This window comes from Lagopus muta, chromosome 4, assembly GCF_023343835.1.
Source record: "Lagopus muta isolate bLagMut1 chromosome 4, bLagMut1 primary, whole genome shotgun sequence".
Lineage (NCBI taxonomy): Eukaryota > Metazoa > Chordata > Aves > Galliformes > Phasianidae > Lagopus > Lagopus muta.
Window position 1 is genome coordinate 3,581,058 of NC_064436.1, and position 23,795 is coordinate 3,604,852.

General features: G+C 36.8%; 1 long non-coding RNA gene across 3 annotated transcripts; it reads left to right on the forward strand.

The window, feature by feature from the left end:
- The first annotated feature begins 1,641 nt into the window (after window positions 1-1,641).
- LOC125692004 (uncharacterized) lies at window positions 1,642-23,795 on the forward strand. 3 transcript variants are annotated; one of them, XR_007376398.1, is made up of 5 exons: window positions 1,645-1,680; window positions 1,872-1,951; window positions 3,137-3,218; window positions 22,962-23,098; window positions 23,273-23,795. It is a non-coding gene; the product is annotated as an uncharacterized LOC125692004 (long non-coding RNA). The 3 variants fall into 3 exon arrangements; XR_007376397.1 differs by lacking the exon at window positions 1,872-1,951 and having other exon boundaries at window positions 1,642-1,680; window positions 23,273-23,792; XR_007376399.1 differs by lacking the exon at window positions 3,137-3,218 and having other exon boundaries at window positions 23,273-23,792.

The window sequence follows — 23,795 nt, forward strand, 5'->3', positions numbered from 1 at the left end:
AAGGTCTAGTATAGTATATAAGGTCTTTTTTGGCCTTAAATGGGATAATCCAGTTTTATTTTGGAGGATGGGTGATGAAGCGCAGCCTACACAATCAAGTTAAATTTTCTTTATATGTTTTTGACCTCAGAAATAACCCAGTGTGATGAAGTGGCAGACAATGTAATGCAGACAGAAAAGAGCGGACATTGTGTTTTGTCTAGGAAGAGAGAGACTGCTGTGTATTCAAAGCATTAGATAGATATTTTTACAACATCCACCTTTGTTGTAGGATACTTATTTAATTAATACTTTGTCTAAGCAGTAAATAATAATTTGATAGTTGCTTTGTGTGGACGTGTTAAAAGCATGCACAAGCATAGCAAAGGATTTAAGAATGAAGTCCGCTTGTGATTTCAGTATTAGGAAAGATTCCAAAGCTCTAGGAACTGCAAAGGTAAGAAAATAAAAGAAAACCTAATGCAAAACTGTTGGTAAATAGTTAATAGTCTTACATGGTAAAAATGACTAGGAGGGAACAGGCAAATTTCCACTTGACTGCAAGACTGGCAAAATCAAAAGTGGAATATGGCATAAAACCTGGTATTCATATTTTAAGTGTATATTTTAATCAGCTCTGGTGAATTAAGAGACTGTTATAAATATCTGAGGGGACAGGTGAATTTGAGAAATGACATGTACAGAGCTTGGCCACCAGAAATTCAATCCATATCCATACTAACTTTAATGTAAATTACTAAATCATATCCTTCTCCAGAATTAAAATGCTTTTATTTGACTTGAATCATTTCTACTCTTCAGATTATGATAGGAAACTTTGTTCCTATCCACTAAGGAGTTTTTACATTTTTTACATTTTTCTCTTATGACTCTCTGGGTAGAGCTGTGGTTTTTTTGTAGGCATGTTTTTTCATTTTCATATATTTGATCTAAAAATGCTCCAATTGATTTCTTGTTTGATTATACTTGCTAAATAGTGAGCTTTTTTGTTGTTCTTGCTGTTTGTTTTGCTCTGTAGTTTTCAGCAACAAAAAAAGCCCCAAGGCTGCTAGACTCAGGGACTGCAGACTAAACAGAACTATCAGTAGTAACCATAAAATACTAGACTCAAGTTGGAGAAAGGCAGCACACAGAACAAATAATGTGAAAATAATTGATACCTTTTTAGGGGTACTATACTGATGCATGGAAACTACTTTTTCTAGTTTTCCTTAGAAAACCATAATTAAAAAAATTTATATGTAATTTTTTCCTCTATTTTTTTTTTTTTTCCTCATAAAAAGACAGATCCACGTGACATTTCCAATGGCTAAAGAAAATTCCAATAAAATGAGAAGAGACCTTCTGGAGGGAGATTTTGCATGAGAAATTACTGATTATTGTACTAGAAGTGAAAATTATAGGAAAATATAAAACCCAAAAATATCAACTGGAAGTACAAATGAAGTGCCATATTGTATGGGAACTGCTGAGTCACGGCCTGAACCTCTGATTGATCACCTGAGGCAAACCATGAGTCAGACAGAGGAGCACAGGTGAGGGCAATTCACCTGTGCTGCAGGAAGGGGTGGAACCTGGCTGCACCCCTCCTAGACCTATTTAAGAGCTGGCTACCTGTGGGGAAGGATCTCTTCTGGGGATCTGCTCTGCTGGTGTTTTGTGAGTGTTCCTAGGATAGGGGTAAGCCTATTTATTCTCTTTTGTTTTCATAGTCTGCTTTGCCTAACAGTCTTGTTTATTTTGTGATTATAACATCTTAATATTTTTTGACTGTACACATATAAATGTGCTCTGTATCACCTGGGTTTTTTTATGATAATATGGAAGATATGCTTATTTTTAATATAAATTCTCTTGGAATTTACTTCCAGATACTTGAAAGGATTCAGAGTAGGCTGCAAGCCTCTGGCCTACATCATATTGACCTGAGAAAGGAGAAAAAACAACCTAGGTAGGTCCCTTCTTAAAGGGACAAATGGGAGAGAAATCCTGGCAGAAGGGAACCTGCTCCAAACCTAGAAATCAGGAATATCAAGTTTTTGCAAAATCAGTCTCCCTAGTTATAGATCTAGGAAATAATTTTCTTTCCATGTTTTAAGAATGGCTTTTTCATGTATTAACACATGTTTTACTGTGTTATTCTTCCAGTCACCCCTGTGTAGTAATATAAGTCGCATCCTTTGGACCTCTTAAGTTGTTCTTTCCTACTTGGAAGGCCTATGCAAAAGAATAGTCTCTATGTTCCTGTTTCAATACAAATTTATTTTCTGTTTAGGAATCTGTTGCTTCTTTGATGGAGCAGAAATGTATCTTTTTTATTTAGTGTGAAGTGAAACTTAGAATGTGTCAGATTTGCAGTCAGATTACTACTCTTGCAGCCATATTTATACAAACAGATGCTACTGCAATTCCTGTCTTGCTGAACTTAGATATTTTATTTTTCCAAAAATGTGTCTTCAAATATGCTCACTACTTGCCTTTACAACATGTGAAGCTATCTTGGTGCCACATTCCATAATTCCAGTTTCTTATTACTACCCAGTCCAATTTATCACACATACTGAAATAACATGTGTGAGATGGAAGGTTCTTGTTGCTCTTGAGTAGTCAAAAACTAAAATTCAGTTATGCAAAATTCAGACTACATCTGATAGCTGGGTATTATGGTTTTCTCTGTTTTTAAGTAGCAAACTGTTTTGCTTATGTTTAGGTCTATAAGAACATAAACTGACCCTAGAAAATGAGGAAAGGTCCTAGTATATTCTGAATGTAGACAAACATGTTTAATCCAGCATACTATCTGTATCCATGATGCAAGTATCATTGGTGGAAACTCTGCAAAACTCGTTATATCACTTGCTTTTTGAGTCACAGAGCAATCAGTAACTAAATGCTTGAAGGTAAGCCAATAGGGTAAAGAAGCAAGACTTCCTGCAGTGGGAGGAAAGCACTAGGAGCAAATAAGCATTATCTTTGCCATTTTGCTTCATTGCTTTGTCTTCATTTTCATGGTGGGTAGCACATGTGGAAAAGAATGAAGCTAACATCACTGGATGCTCTCAAAGAGGCTGTATGTAATCTGTTCTGAAATGGGAAATGTGTGCTTATCAGACCTTTATTTTAATGAACTATGTAGGTCCAACACATTTATTTATCATTAAGAAGCATGTAGCTCCAGCAATAAGAAGAGCATTACATAAGACTCCAAACATGATTAGGTAAGTGCTTTAGAGCATGATATGCTGATTTTAATCATTCAGCTAGGACGTGTAATTGATTACGTGATTCTGCTGAAGTGCAAAGTAAAATGGTCTTGCAAAAAGTGTCCTCTATGTACAAAAAGTACATAACAGATTTTTGAGATATAGGATTCCACAAAAGGTTGTGACTTCTCCTACGCTGTCTGGTATAAGGGGATTCATTGTTCCTCTGGGCAGGGTACCTAAGAGGAACGCTGCAGAGCATTTGATTACTGAATCATCTTTCCTCCTCTTCCCTTCCACTTATTATATGGCTGAATGGAGAATTAACTCCAACAATCTAAGCTGATATAGTGAAAACAGAAAAGCAGCGGACTAAGAAAAGGTAACAAGTTGAGAAAAAATTGCAGATTAATTTCCCCCTGGGGTGTAAAAAGAAGTAGGGACATATCTGCAGCCTTATAATTTTCTTCCATCTCTGTTCTTATGGTATTACATTTATTTATTTTTTTTTTTTTTGCTCCTTCTTGCTACCGACTGCCAGACAACTTTCAATCTGACCTTACATTACTGAGTCTCAGTAGCAGAGATTTATTCTTTATAACTGAAAGCTGCACGCTTCCTACTGAATTGTGTACCCATAGATGAATCGCAGTAAAGTAAAAGTAATTCAAACATTTTTAATATGTGTGTAATTTGAAGTCAGAATGTGCATGATAAAATAGTGGGTCTCCTTAGTAAAGAGCACACCCAGATGGGATCACTGTCTACACTCCGTATGGTACTCAGTCCCTCTGTTCTGCATGCTGCTGTGCTCACAATGTAATCCATATGGACATTACTTAATTGGCTTCTTATTCTGGCAACACTTTCTGTCTCTGTTCATATCTTGCCATTAAACATCCACTTATTGCTGAAAGAACACATTACTGTGTGTCAGTTTCCTAGATTGTTGAAATGTGAAAGCATTGATTTCTTTGTGTATTCTTCAGCACCGTGGCTTTGCCCGTTAGCAATGAGGTAGAAAATACTTGCATAGATTTTAGATTTGAAATTTCAGCCAATTTATGAATGCTAATATGCACATCTTAAATATAAACATACATGATTACCAATTTAAGCAGACGTGCAAGCAGCGAAACTCGGCAACCTGCAGGAAAGGCATGGAGGTACACTATGTGGCTCTATGAGAGTTTCTGTAGCTCTGAAGAGTTTAAGGGCAGCTCTAGGATTGCTTGCATGGCAGTTGAAAGCTCATAGGGGAGAGAGTTGAAGAACAAAAGAACTGTCAGCTCACTGAGGTTTCCAGTTTCGAAGGTGAATTAGCAGTGCTTGTACACTGCAATGTGTGTGATGTGAAGCCAGTGGCAAACTTACAGTCGCTTATCCCAGATAATACAAATTTCTGACTTTAACACAAACTGCATCAATGTGCAAAAAACCCAGCTGTACAGCTCATTAAATATTGACACGATGTGTAGTAGTGATCCCAAAGTCATATCCAACATTTTGTTCCTAAGAAACGAGGCACAACTCTCACAAATGTTATGCAGTTGTCTTGAGTACTGTTATTGGCTTTTGTTATTCTGTCTCTGAAAAGAGTATGGCAGACCACATAGAGCTTGTGATGAAATACTATAGGAATAAATATGGAATATATAGAAATATATGGATATAAATTGGAAAGATAAAAGATACCGAAAAAGAGAATAGGGAGAATCTACAGTAATGACTATGTAGTATAGTTATAAAAAAAATGAAGGGAAGGAAAAAGCTATTTTGATTTACCTTTTATTATAAAACAAAAGCTTGCATAAGTACAGATTTCCTAGCAAGAACAAGCAAACAAAGCCACTAAGAGTTTTCTTCCTTCTTTCCAAAACTAGTGCATAGTAATAAGGAACATAAGGAAAGCCTTGGGACTGGTGGCACAGTAGCAGAAAAATTCAACAAATAGAGGCATGCTGAAGGACAAAGGGAGAAATCAGTATCTCTTTTTGGGGGGAAGTAAGCATCTCTTCTACACAGAACAGCTTATACAAAGGGAAATGCATGATAAAATATACATTTTATCATATCCTTTAATTTTTATTGCTGACATGACACCTGATAAACTCAAGCTGATGATTGCCTCTGGTTCAATGACAAGCTGTAGCTGTTTATTCCTCTTGCCCTTCCCTGCTGCCTCTAAGAGTAATTTAAATGGATTACTGCTATCATCCATGTCACAATTTCTCACTGTATTTATGTTCAGGTATATTATATAAACCTATAGATGTACTAATGTATATCTGTTTTTCGGGCTCCAGATTTGTTTGTGTGGTGCATCTTGTCAGCATGCATATATCACCACTGCTACTATTGCACAGAATCTTAAAGAGAGTTGAGGTTGGTAGGCAACTTTGGCAATCACCTAGTCTAAATTTCTGCTCAAAGTAATCTCAGATATGTTCAGTCATTAATAAAGATACCCCCAGCAAACATCAAACCTTGAACAACAGGTCAAGGACACAGACGAGGACTCTTCCTCACAATTTCTGATGTTGAACTCCTGTCTCTGTTCCTTTACTTGTTGAGACCACCAGCACTCACTTCCCACAGACAAGGAGCCCATTTTCCTAGCCTTGGCAAGAGAACCCAGGCATCCCTGCAGCCACATAGCTGAAGAGCTACACCCACGATGATGGGGGTCAAGGTCTCAAGTGTTCTGGCGAAGTTTCTCCAGTGGCTGTTGAGGACTGTGCTGTTCAGCATGTCATCACCACTACTGAGCTGCACATACACTGTTCTTGGCAGAGTTTCTAGCCTCCATCTGTGTCCCCTTGCAAATGAACTGCTGCCTTTCTGAGCTACTTCTGTTATGTGCAATGTTATATGCAATAATCCATCACCAAACTAAATGAACTGCAAGTCTGAGCTAGCAAATTCCTGGGTATTATCTTTGTAACTCTGCAGAGGTATTTTTTCTTGCCTTGATTATAGTGTCAGAATAATTCTTTTGCTAGGCATCAGAAAAATGTACAGTTTATCCAGCAGTACCTTAGGTCTAGAGAAGGAAAAGATTGAGGGCAGAAACGGATACACACCATCTTGAACATGGGCAGAATGTCTGACTTACGAGAATCTGATAAAAATAGGGAGGTGTATTAATCTGTTTTACATCTGGGAAGGTCTAACATGGACAGAGACAAATGAAAAAGATGACAAAAACATTCATTTTTATTTTTCTAAGCTCTTTTCACTTTTCTTAGGCCATACAGACTGATATTTTACTGTCTTTACTGTAATTTGGGATGGACTGCCGAAGGCCTCACTTCCAAGTGAAGAAAGGGGAGCAGTTTTCAAAATGACTTTTTGCCATGGGCAACAAAAAGTATTTATATGCACTAATTAGCAGCCACTTTTTAAATGAGCACTGTGATATCGCTTATTACTGTAGCTGACACTTCTGTCATTGTTCTCTGCATTTGTGTTTTTAGCAACTTCTTAATAAGTAATACATAAACATATATGTAAATGGCTGGATAGCTTCCAAATCAGATATCTTTCTTTTAAAAACAAAACCAAACTAAAACAAATTGACCTGGTTATCACTGAGATAGCTTTTGATTTTCAGATATGATTAAGCTCCTTTATTCTGCTTAATGAATCCTGGCTCCAATTGTCTTTGAAGCAGATGGGAATTTAGACAATGGTCCTAATAGAAGCACTGTTGAACCCCAAGTGTTTGAAACACTCTGAAAAGATTTCACTCCTCACCATGAATATTGCTCAAGCTGATGTCTTGGACAACATTTTTACACAGTTGACAACCTACAGAGTTTGCAGTAAGATCAGTTGTTTGCAAATCTACTTTTGTATTTGGTGCAGCACAGCTCACACTGCTACAGTTTGACAGGTTCAGTATTTGTGCCCCTGTCAAAGTAATGGAAAGTGAGCCTCTAGATGTAGTTGTACACCTGAGCACTGGATGGAACTGTGACCTAAAGATGACCCTCATAACATCAGAAAGCACTCATTTTATAGGCTTTATGATCTTTGAGTTTGTTGACTTTATATGAAGCTGCACTGACTTTTGTTTTTCTTCCTCCCTGATTTTCATAGCAACAAAAATCTTTATCCCAATTACTCCATATTTTAAAAGTAAGACTTTGGGCAATTGGGAAGGATAAATACCACTGAAGGCTATGAGTTCACTATTTGTGACAAATACTGAAAAAAATTTTGAGGAACTGCTTTGTATCTTGTAAATTCATTTTATCAACTCGTGTACATGTTAAGGGAATACCTTCTCTCCCCTGGTTCTTTGTCTTCATTGGAAAGATTTAAATATAATATGCATTTTAATGAGTCACATTTTCATACGCATTGAGGTTAGACATTTTTGTATACAGTGAATTGAATGAATAAGTGAGAAACCAATCTGAGGTGGGGTTTTTGCTTTAACATATCCAAGTAGTGCTAATCGCTGATTTTCAGATTTTAGAAAGTGGGTGTGGAAAGGTTATGGAGTGTCCTTCAATAGAGATTTACAAAAGCTGCCAGGACGTGTTTCTGGGCAACTTCCTCTGGATGGCAGGGGCTGGACAGGAAGGCCTCCAGAAGTCCGGTCCAACTTCAACCATTCTGTATCCTGTGAAAATTTGTTAGTAAATTCTTCCCCCCATCCCCACACAGCTATTAATAGCATCAAGCATGAATGCGAAGTTTACCTTCACATCAGGTCATTTGTTGGGCCATTTGAGAAGCTGGGCAGAGTTCTGTACTCGTACAAGGGCTAAAATAATCAACTGGTGATAATGTTGTTGCTAATCAATTGTTCCATGTTTGCTAAAGTGTGGTCAAAATCTAGACCCACCAAGGCACTGTACATGTAGTGGGCATTCTCTGTATTGTTAAAAGAGTTTGCCTAGTGCAATAAAATAATATTAAGCAATGCTGAGTTTGATGTGAACTTGGAAACAAATCAGATGTATCTCAGTAGTTCGAGTTCATTAGCATGAAAAATAAGCCTATCATATTTAAATTCATCTTAGAAGTTTGTAATGAAGGAATATAAAAAGGAAACATAAAACCCATGTGGATGGCAGCGCAATACCAGTTAAATACAATAAAATGATCACAACTATCTAGACTCATATGCTAATTAGAATGGCTTTCTGTTCCCCATTTGATCTAAGATCTGAGTTACTTATTCTAGTGAACAAATACAGTTGGGCAAGGGCAAATATATTTCTACGTCTATCTATCTGCCAGAGTGTTTTCAGATGTGATGGTCATTGGCCACCCGAGTTGAACATTTCATTGAGTTTTTAAGCACCTAAATAAATTATTTAATTATTGAAGATGTAAAGCATTTATCCTTCTTACTAGTAGTAACCATTCTTCTGAGTAATATTTCCATTTTAGCTTTTTACATAGGAACAGATACTAAAAAAAGCAGTCACTGAGGTATTGAATGCAGTGTTCCAGAGCTGTAGGCAGGTATTAAATGCAGTTGTTTATACTATTTTTAGCATGAAACAGGCAGAAAAAGAAAGTAAAAAGACAACCTCTAATGTAGGTTCGACGTTTTTTTTCCCCCCACTTTCATCACTTACACAATAACAGCATATTCTATTGTTACGGCTTCAGAAACCTAGGACCAGATGTTCTGTTGTTGAACTAATCAGCCTAGTTTAACCTTAGTGACTTTAGAGGTCACTAAATTCTGAATTAGTCAGAATTGCAACAGTATTGTCTGGTGCATAGGTCAGACTACTGCCAAGATATCAGAATATTTTTGTCAGCAGCACAGCAAATAGGTAGTATACCACAATGTATCCTAAGGACTTTCCAACACATTATAATACTTACAGCTCCACTTGCAGTTGAAGAAAAATAATATAAAAAAGGGCCAAAAGTCTTAGAAGGGCCTCTCACAGCTGGTATCATTAAATATGTTTTTTGTAGTTTTCTGAATCATCTGCCACGCTTTAACACTGAAAACTTCATTAAAGTGCTTTTGCTATGGAAGGAACTGTCATCCTGTTTTATTTGATAGTTAACTAAAGTGTACAGTTTACCTTTCTTCTCTTTCATGGCCAATTAATTTTCCTTATAATCTCAATCAATTCTGTAACCACTAACCAATGTTTCTCCATTAGACCAAGAGTTAGAAGGTCTTCCCAATCCGTCTCTGTGAACTCCAGGAATAAAATGTTCTTTCTTAGCTCCAATGAGGACCAGTCAGCTAAGGGGCTCCTGTTCATTTAAAGTGAATCAAAGTTGAGTAATTTTGCATGCAAACTATGGAGGATGTACGTTCAAGTTTTGCTACCAGCTTGTTCAAAATAGCTGTGTGGTGCACAAGACACTATCTGCTTCCAAACTGGCTCTGAGGACTGCACTTTATCACACTAAGGCTTCTGTAAATCTGCTCCAAGACTGAGGGATTGATGTAGTGCAAGGACCTGTGCTGTACATCAGTCTTCATCAGAAAGTTAGAAACCAGGATTACTGAAACTGATGCCCCAAGAAAATGGTGCAAGTTTCACCGTGCTGGTAAGGTGGGAAGCTCCCCAAAAGAGAAAAACAGACTGCATTTCAAACTATGGAATGTTTTTGACTCAAGGACTGGTAATAACTGTCAGATAATTACAGAGGCTGTAGTAACATTATGATGTAGGGAAAAAAAATATGAGCTGTTATCTGGTGAGGAGTTGGTGGTAACTTCTACTAAGAAGTGAAGGAACATGAAGGTGAGGTTCCTGTGCATGAGAGTCAGATATGAATTTTCTCGGAAAGCATGCTGTGGTTTTTGTTTGCTCTGTAAAATATCTAGTCATCAAAGCCCAAGAACTTCCATATATATTTATGTATCACACTTCAGTGGACCTGGATTTGTGAATTGGGAAATGACTAGGGACTCAGACTAGGCTATTGCTTAATGCTCCGATGTCTACAGTATTTACTTGATAGATGACAGAATCGTATTTGGGATGCCTTAAAACACAAGCTTAAACCGATTACATTTGTTTCAAGCCGTGTTTCTATTAGGCTCCTGATCATCACAGAGTAAAATCTGCTTATTCATCTTTGTGTGATATTTTAAACTTTTTGTAATTGAGTGCATGATGAAATTCTGAAATGTCTGGTCTTGAATTTTCATCTTTCCGACATCACTTGGGAAGCTGTACCGATCTCTCTTCCTATTCTCCCTTTTTTGAAATTTTCATGAAGATTTGAAGTAGTTTTAAATCATGGAAGTGATTTATGAACTTGCTTTAGCAGGCATGATTTTTCTTTTTCATAGATTCACTTAACTGGTAGGGCCAAAAAATATAATCAGAGAGCTGGAGTACGTCTTCTATGTAGACAGGCAGAAGAAGCTGGGCTTGTTCAGTCTGGAGAAGAGAAGGCTGTGGGGAGACCACATTGTGGCCTTCCAATGTTTAAAGGGAGATAATAAACATGAATGGCTAGATACCGATAGGCCAAAGGGGGATGGTTTTAAACTAAAAGAGGGAAGATTCAGATTAGATGTCAGGGGGAAAATGGGTGGTGAGGTGCTGGAATAGAATGCTCAAAGAGGTTGTAGATGCTCCATCCCTTGAAGGCATTCAAGGCCAGGCTGGATGGGGCCGTGGGGGACCTCATCTAGTACTTGATCTAGTGTCTGGCAACCCTGACTGCAATAGGGATCTTGAAACCTGATAATCTTTGGGGTCTCTGCCAATCCTAGCCATTCTATGATCTTTTGATAAGTAAAATAGGAATTTGCCTCTGAATCTCTGTTCAGAATATTTATCTAGGAATTGCCTAGCTGCATAACAAAAAGGGATGGAGGCATCAATGGAATCTTCTCAAATTAATCAAATTAACATATTTACTGACCTAAGAGCTAGTATCTGAACAAATGGATTTGATAACATTGAGCAGGCTAATTTTGAATACACAAGTTTCAGTGGTGGTAAAATTGCCAAAGATTAGTCCTACTTCAGACAAAGAGAGAAATTTCTACTGGTATTGAGATAGTTCATACATAGAAATCAAGTCCTGAGCCTGTTGCGAAATGGTTAAGTTTAGAGAAATAGTATCTCAATCATGTACAAAAAATTTTTTCATGTACATGTTTTATCAATTCTAACTTCCCAGTGATCCAGTATGGACACACCTTTCTTTGCACAGTTCCCCCATGAAAATTCGTGCAGACTCTGTTCACAGAAATATTTGGAGAAGAGCTTTTATGCATGTGAATAATTTTACTGGAGCATGAATTGTCTTATTTATGTGCAAAAAGGGGTATTCGTGCTGAAATTTCCTAGCTAGCTCCGTGTATAAACAGGCTTTGTCTATCTTTGTGTTAGGAATTGTCAGAAAGAGACAAAGAACATTCTAAAATACAACAAACTGCTGTGAGCTAACATGAGCAGGAAAGTTGGGATTAGAGAATCATTGGCCCATAACAGCAATGAAGAATCACTAAAAGAGCCATTTTGTGCTTCTATGAACTGTTTGGGGAAAACAATACTATTCTGAAACATTTGGTTGGTAAACCAGAACTTGATTTCCAAGAAGATGAGGAAGCAAGTAATCCTGGAAACCCTTTCCAGGTACGTGTAGGGCAAGAAGGTGAGCAGGAATAGGCAGCATGGATTCAAAAAGGGGAAATCAAGTAACTGATAACTTTTTACAATGAAATGGCTGGCTTGCTACAGTAATGGATATTGTTTACCTAAACTTCAGTAATGCTTTTGGCACAGCCTTTGTTAAAATCCTCTCAGAGAAGCTGTTGAAGCAGGGTGAGGATAGAGATGTCTTACCAGACAGTAAGATTAACTGAGAAGTGATTGAAAAGCTGGACCTAAAAGATAGTGATCAGTGGTACAAAGTATAGACAGTGGCCAGCAAGTAGCAGTGTACCCTGGGGCTCAGTACTGGATCCAATCCTGTTCAACGTCTTCATTAATGATCTGATTAACTACTGATGACATACAACAGAGAGGAGTGGTTCAGAAACCAGAGAGCTGTGATGTCACTTATAGGAACCTCAGCAGGCTGGAGAAATGGGCAACAGGATGTCAGGAGCTTAAGAAGTTCAACAAGGGAAAGAGCAAAGTCATCCACTTGGTGAGGAACAAATCCAGACACCAGAATATTTTCTCTTAAAAAAACGCATCATATAAATTTCAGATTCAAGAATAAAACACTAGGTTTCAAGACCTATGCCTTGAACAGAAGTTAGTAATGTTAAGCAAAGCGGAGGGAGGAAAAGGGTATAATAACTTGCTTATATTAACACAAACCTTCCAGTATAATGTCACATCTCTGGGATTTGGACTCACGTTGTGATTTTGAACTTTCTAGTCATACCTGATGCAGAGATCAAGTGATCATAATTAAAATATACGTTTTAATGGTTGCCTGAATCACGATAGTCTAAAGTACTGAACTTTATACCCATATTTCAGACAGATCTACCATAGTTAATAAGCTAATCGTAGTTACTAACAGATGCAGTTGTACATAACTTGTCTCTGCTTTTCTTAGTTCATTTGCAGTTCTTTTAACCAATCCATTATAATGCTGAAAAATGTCACTGTTCCACAGGGCTAGCAACTCCTTTATTGTCTAAATCAGTGTTTTTTCAGATGAATGTTAACATTTACTAAGTAATCAATAAATGTTCACTTAAACATTTAAGCCTGCAAATACCTCAACCTATAACATGCACAATACCTTACTCAGAATGAATGTTTTTTTGGAAGTGAATACTGGAGTATTGTACATTTATTGTCACAGTTATTGTATTCTCATTTTGGTTCAATTTGAACGTGTTGGAAAATGAATTACGAATAGGTTTACATTTCCCAGAGGCTCTTCACACATATCTAGGCCAAGGTCAAGTAAATATTGTGACAATTAGAAAACGAGCACACTTCCAAAGGCTTTCAGGCTCCAGATAATTTACATAGCTTACAGAAAAATTAATGCAAATTTATATAACATTTCTGTGTAAAGATTAGACTTCTTCAAAGCTGAAGTGAGAGTTTGAGGGGAGTTTGTCAGGATTCACTTAAAATCAGCGGCAAGAGTAAAAGGAACTGAGACATCAACACAATGGCAAGGAAGACTAATTCAGCAGCAGAGCTGCCTGCCTAGAGGAGGCAGCAGGCATGTAGTCTGCTGATAATCAGCAGAAGTCAAAGGACAGCTGAGACAGCAAGTCACATCTCAAGGAGAAAATAAATAAATAATAATAAATGGAAAATAGCCAAGCTAAAAAGCTCAAGACCCCCATAGACCTAATGAAAACACTTCTGTGGAGTAGTTTTGATCAGATTGTGGAATTACATAATTAAAGGAGAAAGATGTGAGACAAACCTACCAAGGAAGATGCCATAAAATCATATGGGGTCAGAGGCTGTTGCTCATCTCTTTTCCTGTCAGTTGTGCCTGTGTACCTTAAGAGTGGGCTCAGACTCATCATTTACATTAAATATATTGCTGATCTGCACATATTCTTTTTGCCAGACACGTCTACAGCGATGTTAACTAATTCAGCAATGTATAGCATATATCCAGCTGAACTGCTATGAAATATTCCTGTTTCTGTTCCTTTGCAGCTTCTGCTACTTTTTCTTTGGTATATAGGGCTATATTTTTGGAGGGCTAACTCTGAAAATTTCAATAGTTTATCTACTTGTTATCAAGACTTGGTAACAGGAATCTCATCTTCAGGTTTCTGTACTTTACAGAAATGTGCAGTGACCTCTAAAAGCTATGATCTCTAAAAGTTCATGAAATACCTATGTAAAAATGGTTATAAATTGATTTCATACTGCAGGATCCCTGTCATATCATGCCTCTTTTGTGTCTTTATCAGTTTTTCTTGCTGCAAATTACAATTTGTTCTACTGTCTACTGCAGGTTTGCTAAATTGAGAATCTGCTTTTCCCCTGCTAAACACAATTTCAATGGCAATTTACTGTGCTGTAAAGGTGATGCCCTTAAGTTGGCAGAGCTGAACCCATTCAACCTCTGTATCTTTTCAAAAAACATTTAACTGACTTAATTTCTGTGTTCATCAAACTGTTCTAACACATACCTGTGATGTTAAAAGTAGAAGTACAGTCTCCAAAAAAGGAAGTCTGTAGGAGATACTGTCTCTTTTCTTCACTGAACTGTGAACCACTACCAAACAAAAGCTCCTGGAATTTAAAGTTCTGTAAGTATTAGTTTAACATGCTACACGTTTTTAACATTACAAATTTACACATGTACACTCATACCAACAGGTGAGGTTCTCTAAGCATGCGATCTCAAGTAAATGTGAATATTAACGCAGCATTAAGCTGTTTTAGACATCTGTAACTGCAGAACAATTTTGTATCACAGCTTCAGGTTCTCCCTTTGTCTATTGAATTAAGCCAGCTGGTAAATGCTTAGCCTATTTATATGCTTAGCATTTACAACTTGTTACCTTGCAACTAACAAAATGAATTGCATTAATTCGGAAGCGATCAGGCAGTTGCACTGGATTATCTCTGCGTTCTAACTGAACTATTCCATTCCTCTCCACTTTTCCTTATTCATTATCCATTTCTGATTTTCAGTTCAAGATGTTGTTATTCTTCTGCATGAACTGCTTTTCCCTCTCAGAAGTGTTTTTGACGGGTCTTGTGCTTTCCCCTCAGAAGCTCACATCTTTATTTTCTTGTCTCATATTCATTCAGGTATCTATATCCTATGTATAATTCAGAAATATTCCCCACTGCTTAGTGTCTTAAGCTTCTGTCCCTCTCTTCAGTTTTTGAAAGTTCTACCTCTAAAAATCCTCTTCAGTCATTTGAATGCTTATTCTCATGGTACAGAACAATGATCTGCTTGTTAAATTGCAAAAAAAAGTTGCAAACTTTGCAGTTTTTAAGCTGATGGCATATAAATGAAGTTGTTGGGTGTTGGAATCAGTGCATGTTTCTATAGCTAGTTTTCTTTCCATTACAGCTTCTTGCTTTTCTGTGAAGTTTCCTGCTTCATTTTGTCTTTGCATTTTTCAAGTTTCTCCTTGTGATAATCTGCTGAACCCGAGTAACTTCATCTTGCTTTTTTTTCTAGCATCTTTTTTGGCATGTTCTTACTGCTTTTCCTGATTTAGGTTTCTATCTTGTAGCTGTCACTCCATTAGCTTTGTATCTATGATTCCCATCACTATTTGATCTCTTCTAATGGATCAGTCAGTACGCCATAATTACATGGCTGACTTTCTAAGTGAGTGTCAGTCAAGCATTCCTCAAACTTAGAGAAATGAAAGAAATCCTGTTCTTTCAGAAATGTATGTGATGACAGTGATATCCTTGAAAACTTTCACTTTTCTTAGGAGTACAATATTTTTCCTACAAACTCAGAGACAGTTGCTCCAGTCTCTTGTAGTATCATACTAATAAGGAGTGGAGAGCTTCAGATACTGCTGTACTGAACATGAGCTAGCTTTTGTGACTGCTTTTGAGTACAACTTCTTACGTGTGGATTCAAAAGCTTGTCTGAACCTTCTAAGACCATTCAGAATTGCTAGAGAGAACTAGGTACTTCTAACTTCCACTAGCACTCTTTTCTCTGTCCTTATGCCTTTAAAACTGACAGTTTCAAGAGCTCACTTTGATTTGGTGCAATAGGTGTAAGAAGTCAAGTGTGAGAGCGATGACCATGAGGTCAGAAACACTGCTTATGTTTTATAAAAGTTTCTTTGTGTGTAACCAATAAGCAATGCACTAAACGCTTTCAAAAAACTACTGAGGAGGGAAATAAAATTGACTTCTTGCAAGTGCAAGTATTAAGATCTGAACCACAGCTCTGATCAGACTTGCTTACCAGAGGCTGAATGTTTTTCCTCAATATTGCTTCTTCACCTCTTGCCCTTGGACAGTTCCAAGACTGTAGTCTTCTTGTGATGCCAGTTTATGTCTGAATGCCAGTTTACCTCAATATACATACTGAAATGATAGTACTGTTGAATGCATGCTGTGATACTGATGTTCAACTGAAGCCAAAACCGTAGTCAGAGAACATGTTGAAGTCAGAGCTATAGACTCATGCAAGATTGTATAGTTACAGGTCACAATGGGTAAATTGCATTACAGGTTTGGATTGCTGGACATCATGGCTGTCATTTGAGATGGTATGATTTATTATGCCATCTCTATCCATATTTATCTTAATACGGGCATTTATTGAGCTTGAACTCTAAAGAGCCAAGCAAGTTCTGAAGTAAAGCTTAGAAGAAAAAAAAAATCTAGGGATAATTGCAGTGTTACCATTACATAACAGTGGGTTGTTCAGTTTGACATCAGGGCCTTGAATAACAAATTGGATCAAACTTAATTGGGATATCTACAGGATTTACTGACTGGAGTCACCTTGCTGACCTGAGCTGGAAAATTTTGTCATCAGTTCACACAGTTTGAGAGCAAAGTAACAAAAAGGTCTTTTCTAAGAATATTAGGACCTTCTTTCACCTTTTCTCTGAATCCCTCAGAGATGAGAGAAAGTCTAGCATATTAGGAATTTGCTTTGGACTGCATTGGCCACCCCACTCGAGCTTAGGTAGTGTCTAAGCTTCCCTGACAATAAAGAGATAACAGTCTTTTTGGTGTGCTTGGTTGTAGAACTGTGTGAGGAGGCTTGCCAGCTGCACTGCTGTGCAGGAGCTTCCCCACAGCACCTGGATGCAATGCAGAAATCTTGCCATCACTGCTATGCAGATGGAATGCTCTGTCCTCAGCTGCAGTACACACTGCTGTCTCAGAGATGGCTCGAATTTATTTCATGTATATTCATTCAGCATGAAATGTTCTAAGTTTTAACAGGAAATTATAACGTAATTTAATTAATTTCATGAACAGTAATCTAAATCTCATCTGTAAGCGTTAATCTTTTCTAACTTGCCATTCTAAAAGGATGATATCCATGCTATTAATATCAAAACAACTGAAATGTTAACCCAGCTAACTTAACACTAGCTGTACCTTAAATGATTATCTGGGGCATATGTCAGGACAAATAATTTAATGTTGAAAGGCTAAATAATTCTCAAGTATTTTAGCTTCTGAATAACAGTTAAGATAATATTTTATTTTATGCTTACATATATCAGTACCAACACTAAGTGTTCGTATTTAAACCCTGATCTTTAGAACACTTTCACTTAATTACTTGTTTTATATTTAAAAAGCATGGAAGTAGGGAAGGACGTTCGGGCCAGTTATGTGATTTAGTTAGCCTATTGAAGACTGATGTCAGCTGTTGAAAAGTATGTGTCGTTACATATGTAATTTAAGACTTCTTTTTTAAATGCTAGTAAATATGACAGCTACCCTTCATCCTGGTGAAATGGTAGAGACAATGAAGACTGGCAGATACAGGAGCATCTACTGACCTGCATTCAGAATTTCTACTAACTTATGGCTTTTGGTCCTTAATAAAATGCATCTGTCTTGGTAATTATTAACTGGGAACATGAACGCTAAACAGCAGAGAAAGCAGCAGATATCTCCAGACAGGATTTCATAAGGCTTAAAAGAACACACCTCTCCAATTAGGGCATATGGTGTTTTGATACCCTGTAGTTCTTGGTTATATTCCCATGCATGTTTTGAAGAAAGCACACAAACCCAAGAAACTGCAGTCATCCCAGACATGCCTGAAGCTCTGCTAGTCTCCTTGGTCTTCACAGCATCCATTATTATGATTACATATTGTTTATTGCTGGAAATTCTGTTTGTTCAAGTGGACTTGAAATCTAGCAGTTTCACTGTAATATAGATATGAAGGTTGTTTTTAGAATTACTAAGATGTATGTTTCAAATCTGCCTTATCTGTTACATGAATTTTCATTGTAGAGCTTGAGAATAAGTGAATACTGTCATAACATCTCTGTTCAAATAATTCTCCTTAAGAAAATTATTTTTACAGAATTTCTAGCATATGGGAACTGCTGAGTCATGGCTTGAACCTCTGATTGATCACCTGAGGTGAGCCACGAGTCAGCCAGAGGAGCACAGGTGAAGGCAATTCACCTATGCTGCCGGCCTGCACCCCTCCTAGACCTATTTAAGAGCAGGCTAACGGGGGAAGGATCTCTTCTGGAGGTTGCCCTGCTGGTGTTTTGTGGGTGAGCCCAGGATAGGGGTAAGCCTTCTATTTATTCTGTTTTGTTATCATAGTCTGCTTTGCCTAACTCTCTTGTTTATTTTGTGATTATAACATCCTAATATACTTTGAATGTACATTCTTGTAATGTCAAGAAAATATGGAACATGTCAGCATCAGAACAGATTGGATTTATTATCTGGAAAAGTTCAAGTTAACTTGGTTTTACTCTAAGCTATTTCAGCAGCTTTCCAGAAAGGAATGTCCATGCTTCTGCTTAGATGATGGTTTTCAATGTTGCTAGCTAATTTTCCATTAACAGACTGGTATCTGACTTGAGTGGTTAATTAGCAAATATAAAATGTTTCCCACTTTTCAACTCTAAAATGTGAGAAAGGAGAAAAGTTATGAATGTATAAATGAGAAGGTATAAATGAGAAAAGCAGTGATGTATATGTGCTGAATCAGAAACTGAAGTTAAGCTAGGTGAATAATAGATGATGCTACACCCCAGGAAAACTTCTCTGTCATAGTGACAGAGATCTCTCCTCAGCAGTGCTGATTTCATTCCTTTGACAGCATGATGGATAGCTTTATAACAGACTGTATGCCAGCTTGCCAGGAGGTGATGTGTACCTCTTTCGGCAGTTTGTGCCCTGCTTCACGCCAGACATTGGCTGCATTGGTTCATTAGCTAGGCAGCCCTCCTGGTACATTCTGCAGTATTACAGATATATCCATTTCATTTTCTCATGCAATAGATATGAGGAAATAGCTTTTCTGCTGATTTGGTTCAGATTTGTACACTGGTGTAGCAGCAGGCAGAAGCTCAAACTATAAGCCTGGGAAAAGAACCATAACTCTGGCAATTATCAGTAATAGTGATTACATACAAAACATTCATATCCCTTGTTTCAACTTGTTTTGAAAGGATGTTTTTTGGCTCTTGAGTTAAGGGTGAATTTCGTTTGCCTTTGTCCCTTTTCAGCACTAAATGTAAATAGAGGATGCAAGAAAACCTGTGGGCGGAAAATTTACTCCCCCACTGAGAATTATTAGTAGCTACATCCCTTTGCATCTCACATCCTTGTGGAAAATGAAAAAAATAATAAATAAAAGCCCACACATGCTCAGTTTTTTGGGATTTCAAGTTGATGTGGATTCTTGCTCAGGGAGATGGAAATCAAAGGTTCAAATTTTTTTTCCCCTTGTCTCTAAGCTTCTTGTTCTTTATCGTGCCAAGTGTAAAAGACCCTTAGTATATGCTTTGGTGTTTTGTGTGCCATTGGGCATAACTCTGTTACCAGACAAGCTATAAGAGTGCTCATAGGAATTAGGCACTCTGACATAAAATCTATACAGGAAATAGTAGAATTTCTATACTTGATAATCTCATATTTAGTTGCAGCTAGACAGAACCTCATGGTAACATGCATTGAGTAAGTATATTACTGAGCCCCAAGGCCTTTGTTTTTCTATCAGTGGCATCTAATCATCTGCATAAATAAAAATATTTAATGAAAGTTAAAATCTTTATTACTCATTAACACATAATGTATTAATGTTTAACTGGCATCTTTGATTGTTTAATGTGTTTGGTATGCTATCATTGTACAAAGGGCCAAATTGTGTTAATTTGTTCCAATTTCTAACGGCACTCCTAATGACATTGCAGCAACCATGATTACTTGTGAAGATACAACTAAATTAAGACATCCACTCCAGTTATTTAAAAATTTGATATATTTGTGTAATTAATAAACTTGAAATTAAAAAGTATTTTTGTCAGAATTATTGACTTCTTTAATCTGTATTTGATTCTCTGAAAAATTAATCCCTTTAGTTGCTTTTTTTTTTACTGTTCAGATTTATTTTACTTGGATTAACAATTCATTCTTCACAGATTATTTGAAATGAAGCTTTACAAAAATAGGTTTTTTTGTTGTTTGTTAAAAAGTAACAGAGAAGAATTTCAACCATTACTTTGTGGGACTTGTAATACTTTGCTCTGTTGTTCATATTTTCTTATTTTCCCAAAACTTTTCATCCTCTTCCTAGCAGAAAACATAATTGTACTTATTTTCTTTAAAATCATGATTTAAAAAAGATGTTAAAAACGAGCATATGGTTATCTTTATCAATAGATAGCATCTTTATCAATAGATCTTTCTTAGTCGAATGCATCATGTGAGTATTTGTCAGTAAGATGTTGCAAGCCAATTTACTTAGACGATAAGGAGGATAAGAACTTCAGAATCCTTGCTGATACAGTGTCTTTCACACTCAAGTTCAATCTTCAACTTAGAAACGGCGAGGGAGTAGTAAAAATGACGTATTAACTACATATGTAATTAAAGAGTCTAATGTGAAAACAAATGAAAATAAAATTCAGTTCTTTTTCACATATGTGGCCTCAAGTTGCACAGGGGAAGATTCAGGTTGGACCAGAGAAGAATCGCTTCTCTGAGAGAGCGGTCCGGCACTGGAATGGGCTGCCCAGGGAGGTGGTGGAGTCACTGACCCTGGAAGTGTTCAAGAAATGTTTAGATGTTGGGAGGGACATGGTTCAGTGGGATATATTGGTGATAGGTGAGCAGTTGGACTTGGAGGTATTTTCCAAACGTGGTGATTGTATAAGAAATGAATTTCAAGAGCACTTCCTTGTTGATAAGATGGAAATTATTAGAAGTCCAATAATATTAGCATACAGAGACACTGACTGAGGGTCAGTTCTAAACATCAATTTAAATTATACTGTAAAGAAAATTTCAGCACAGGCCAGGCACTTATAAATTACATTTGTTACATCAACAATATCTCAAATGTCCAAGAATCCTGGCTGAAGGCTGAACCCCAGGGTTCAGATCAAATTAAGACCTATTTTTTATCTTGTTTATTTATTTTTGAGTGTAGGGAGAATATTTTGTCAGAAACAAGATGCATCAGTAATTGAGCACTTCAACAGAAACAGCAGGTTTTAGGTGACAGACTTCCAAGTTATTTTTCCTAAGCATATAATAGTAAAGTTGCACACAAACACAACACAAGTGAAGGTCAAAGGCTTTAGATAAAGAGACTTTTAACACTTCAGAAATAAATTCTCTGCTAAACAGAAATTATGGCATTAATATCTGTGTGAAATATGTAAAAATATGCCTGCATAAAGTTGTTGGATTTTTAAATATAAATAGCTGTGTAGCTTCTTGACATTGTCCATCAATGTAATATCAGAGGGTTTTAATGAATTTGTAATAGCATGCTCAAATTCCTTTTGTGTTTATTCTCTGTGAACATCTGAATAATTGAGTTTTACTGGAATGGATTTTATGGAATATGAGTTTCAAAGACATGCTAGAAATATTAATTGTCTGAATATTTTATATCCTCTTTTATCATCTTTTTTTTCTGGCAATAATTTCTTGGTCTCTTAAAATACAGAACGTCATTTGTCTTTGACCAGTTACAGCTGCAGTGTATTTTTTTTCCTGTGTTTAGAAAGATTATTAATCTGACAGTGCTGCTGGTCTCCCATGAGAATCTCCCTAGAATTTGGGTGTTAATCTAAAAATGTATGAAACTTAAGAAAATTGATTGAGCTACAGATATTTAATGAACAAAAGCTGGGGGTAACTTATCCATGAGTTTCATTAAGAAATTGCATTATAGCATGATCTCACTGGTTGCAAGCAGGCTTCAAAACCATCAGGTTTTCTTCAAAGGCTGTATCAATCCAGACACAATGTACTTCAGAGAAGTGGCTTCCTCCCCAGAGCTTTTCTACTGTGGGAATGTTGATACTGCAGTATAAATACATAGGGTGTATGTTTTGCAGCTGTCATGAGATCTCCTAGCTGGCTTTAAAAAAGGTAGCTGAAATGATAATAGCAGATTAATCATGTGAATAATCTCATCCCATTTTACATGTGTACTTTGTAGAGCTTTACTTCTGAACTGATCGGTATAGGCTATTTTTACAGTCAATAATGATAACTAGGCATTTTCAGGGTGTAATTCATCTGAATCTTTTTGTGAGCAACTGCAACATGGGAATATGAAATCAAAGACAGATTTCTTAAATCTTAAAGTTAGGTAGCATAAAGCTTGGATTTCCTTCGATTTCTGTTTCAGGCACAAAAGCTTTAAGACTGTGCGTATGAAAAAAATTCAAGTCTTTTTTTCTCACGTTTTCATTTGATCTTAACAAAAGCTGCAGGTAAAAGCTTACTATGTTATGATTAGGAAATATAAGTATGCAAACAATTTAATGTACTATTTGTTTGTAATATTCCTTATCCATTTAGCACCCCTATGTGTTCGACAGGAACTTGTAAACCTGTGAATTTTTAACAGCTTGCCTTACACGAAAGAATGCATTTAAAACAGATGGTCTTAGGTTAGTCAGAACATAGGCAAATAATCACGTGAGAATGTGTGCCCTAAGCAACTGTTGAAGAGATCCTAATTCCAAAGCATTTCAGACCTACAAGTGAAGAGTATACTGTAAACTTATGCATTATTGCATCATTCGTACGTTGTCACAGTGTTTTTCATTGATTCTGTTGTATTTGGCAATATTTTTCTCCTTTGCTATGGTGTTAATGTTTGCTTCTTTCATTTTTTGATTTATCAGAGCTGTTATGGACTGCCTATAGACAGCCAGGAATGTATCTCACATCAGTGAGTGATCTCTCTGAGTGGGCCATCAAGGAAATTGCTGAATTTCAAGGAGAAATATCTGTCCTCTACCAATGGAGAAAAGGAGGGTATAGGTATAAGTTAGTCTATATTATCTCAATTTCTTCAGAGATCATTTTTTATTATGAGAAAATTATAAGTAGCTTTCATGAGGCAAAGACATAGTTCTGTTCTGTCAGCAGCTCCCTACTATTAAATCTTTAAAATGCTTAGTAGTAGAATAGCAAGTTGTCTTTTATCTGTTTCAGAAACTTAAAGTAACAGAAGAAGTGGATGAAGCCAGTTTCCATTGCTGCCTTCCCTTCTCCTGCATCCGCACTGTGACGGCCACTGTGAAATACTGCCACTTGACTACTGTGTGTGAGGATTTAAAAATAAATAAATAAAGTGAACAATCCTAAATTTTTAAAATCAATGAGATGAGGCAAAACATCAAGCTATTCTTCCCATTTTGAAGAGGGAAGGGAAACAAGCAGTTTTCAATGTCTCATGGAGAACTAGGTAGCAAACATTAAGCTGGCAATGGGTGGTTATGGAGTCATGTGCAAGATATGCTGAATGAGATCTTGAAGACTATACCAGAAGGGATAGTGCTATCCTGAAAGACAAAGATATTAATACCTGCCACCTACTGGAAAACAAAGATCTTGATACTTGCCATCTATTTCCCAGGGTGTTGATTTTAAATCAGTTTTAAAAACAGTGCCCTGATTTTTAGCAGAAGGCTGGATGAATACTTTGATGAAATTTCAATCTTAAGCTAATAAAATG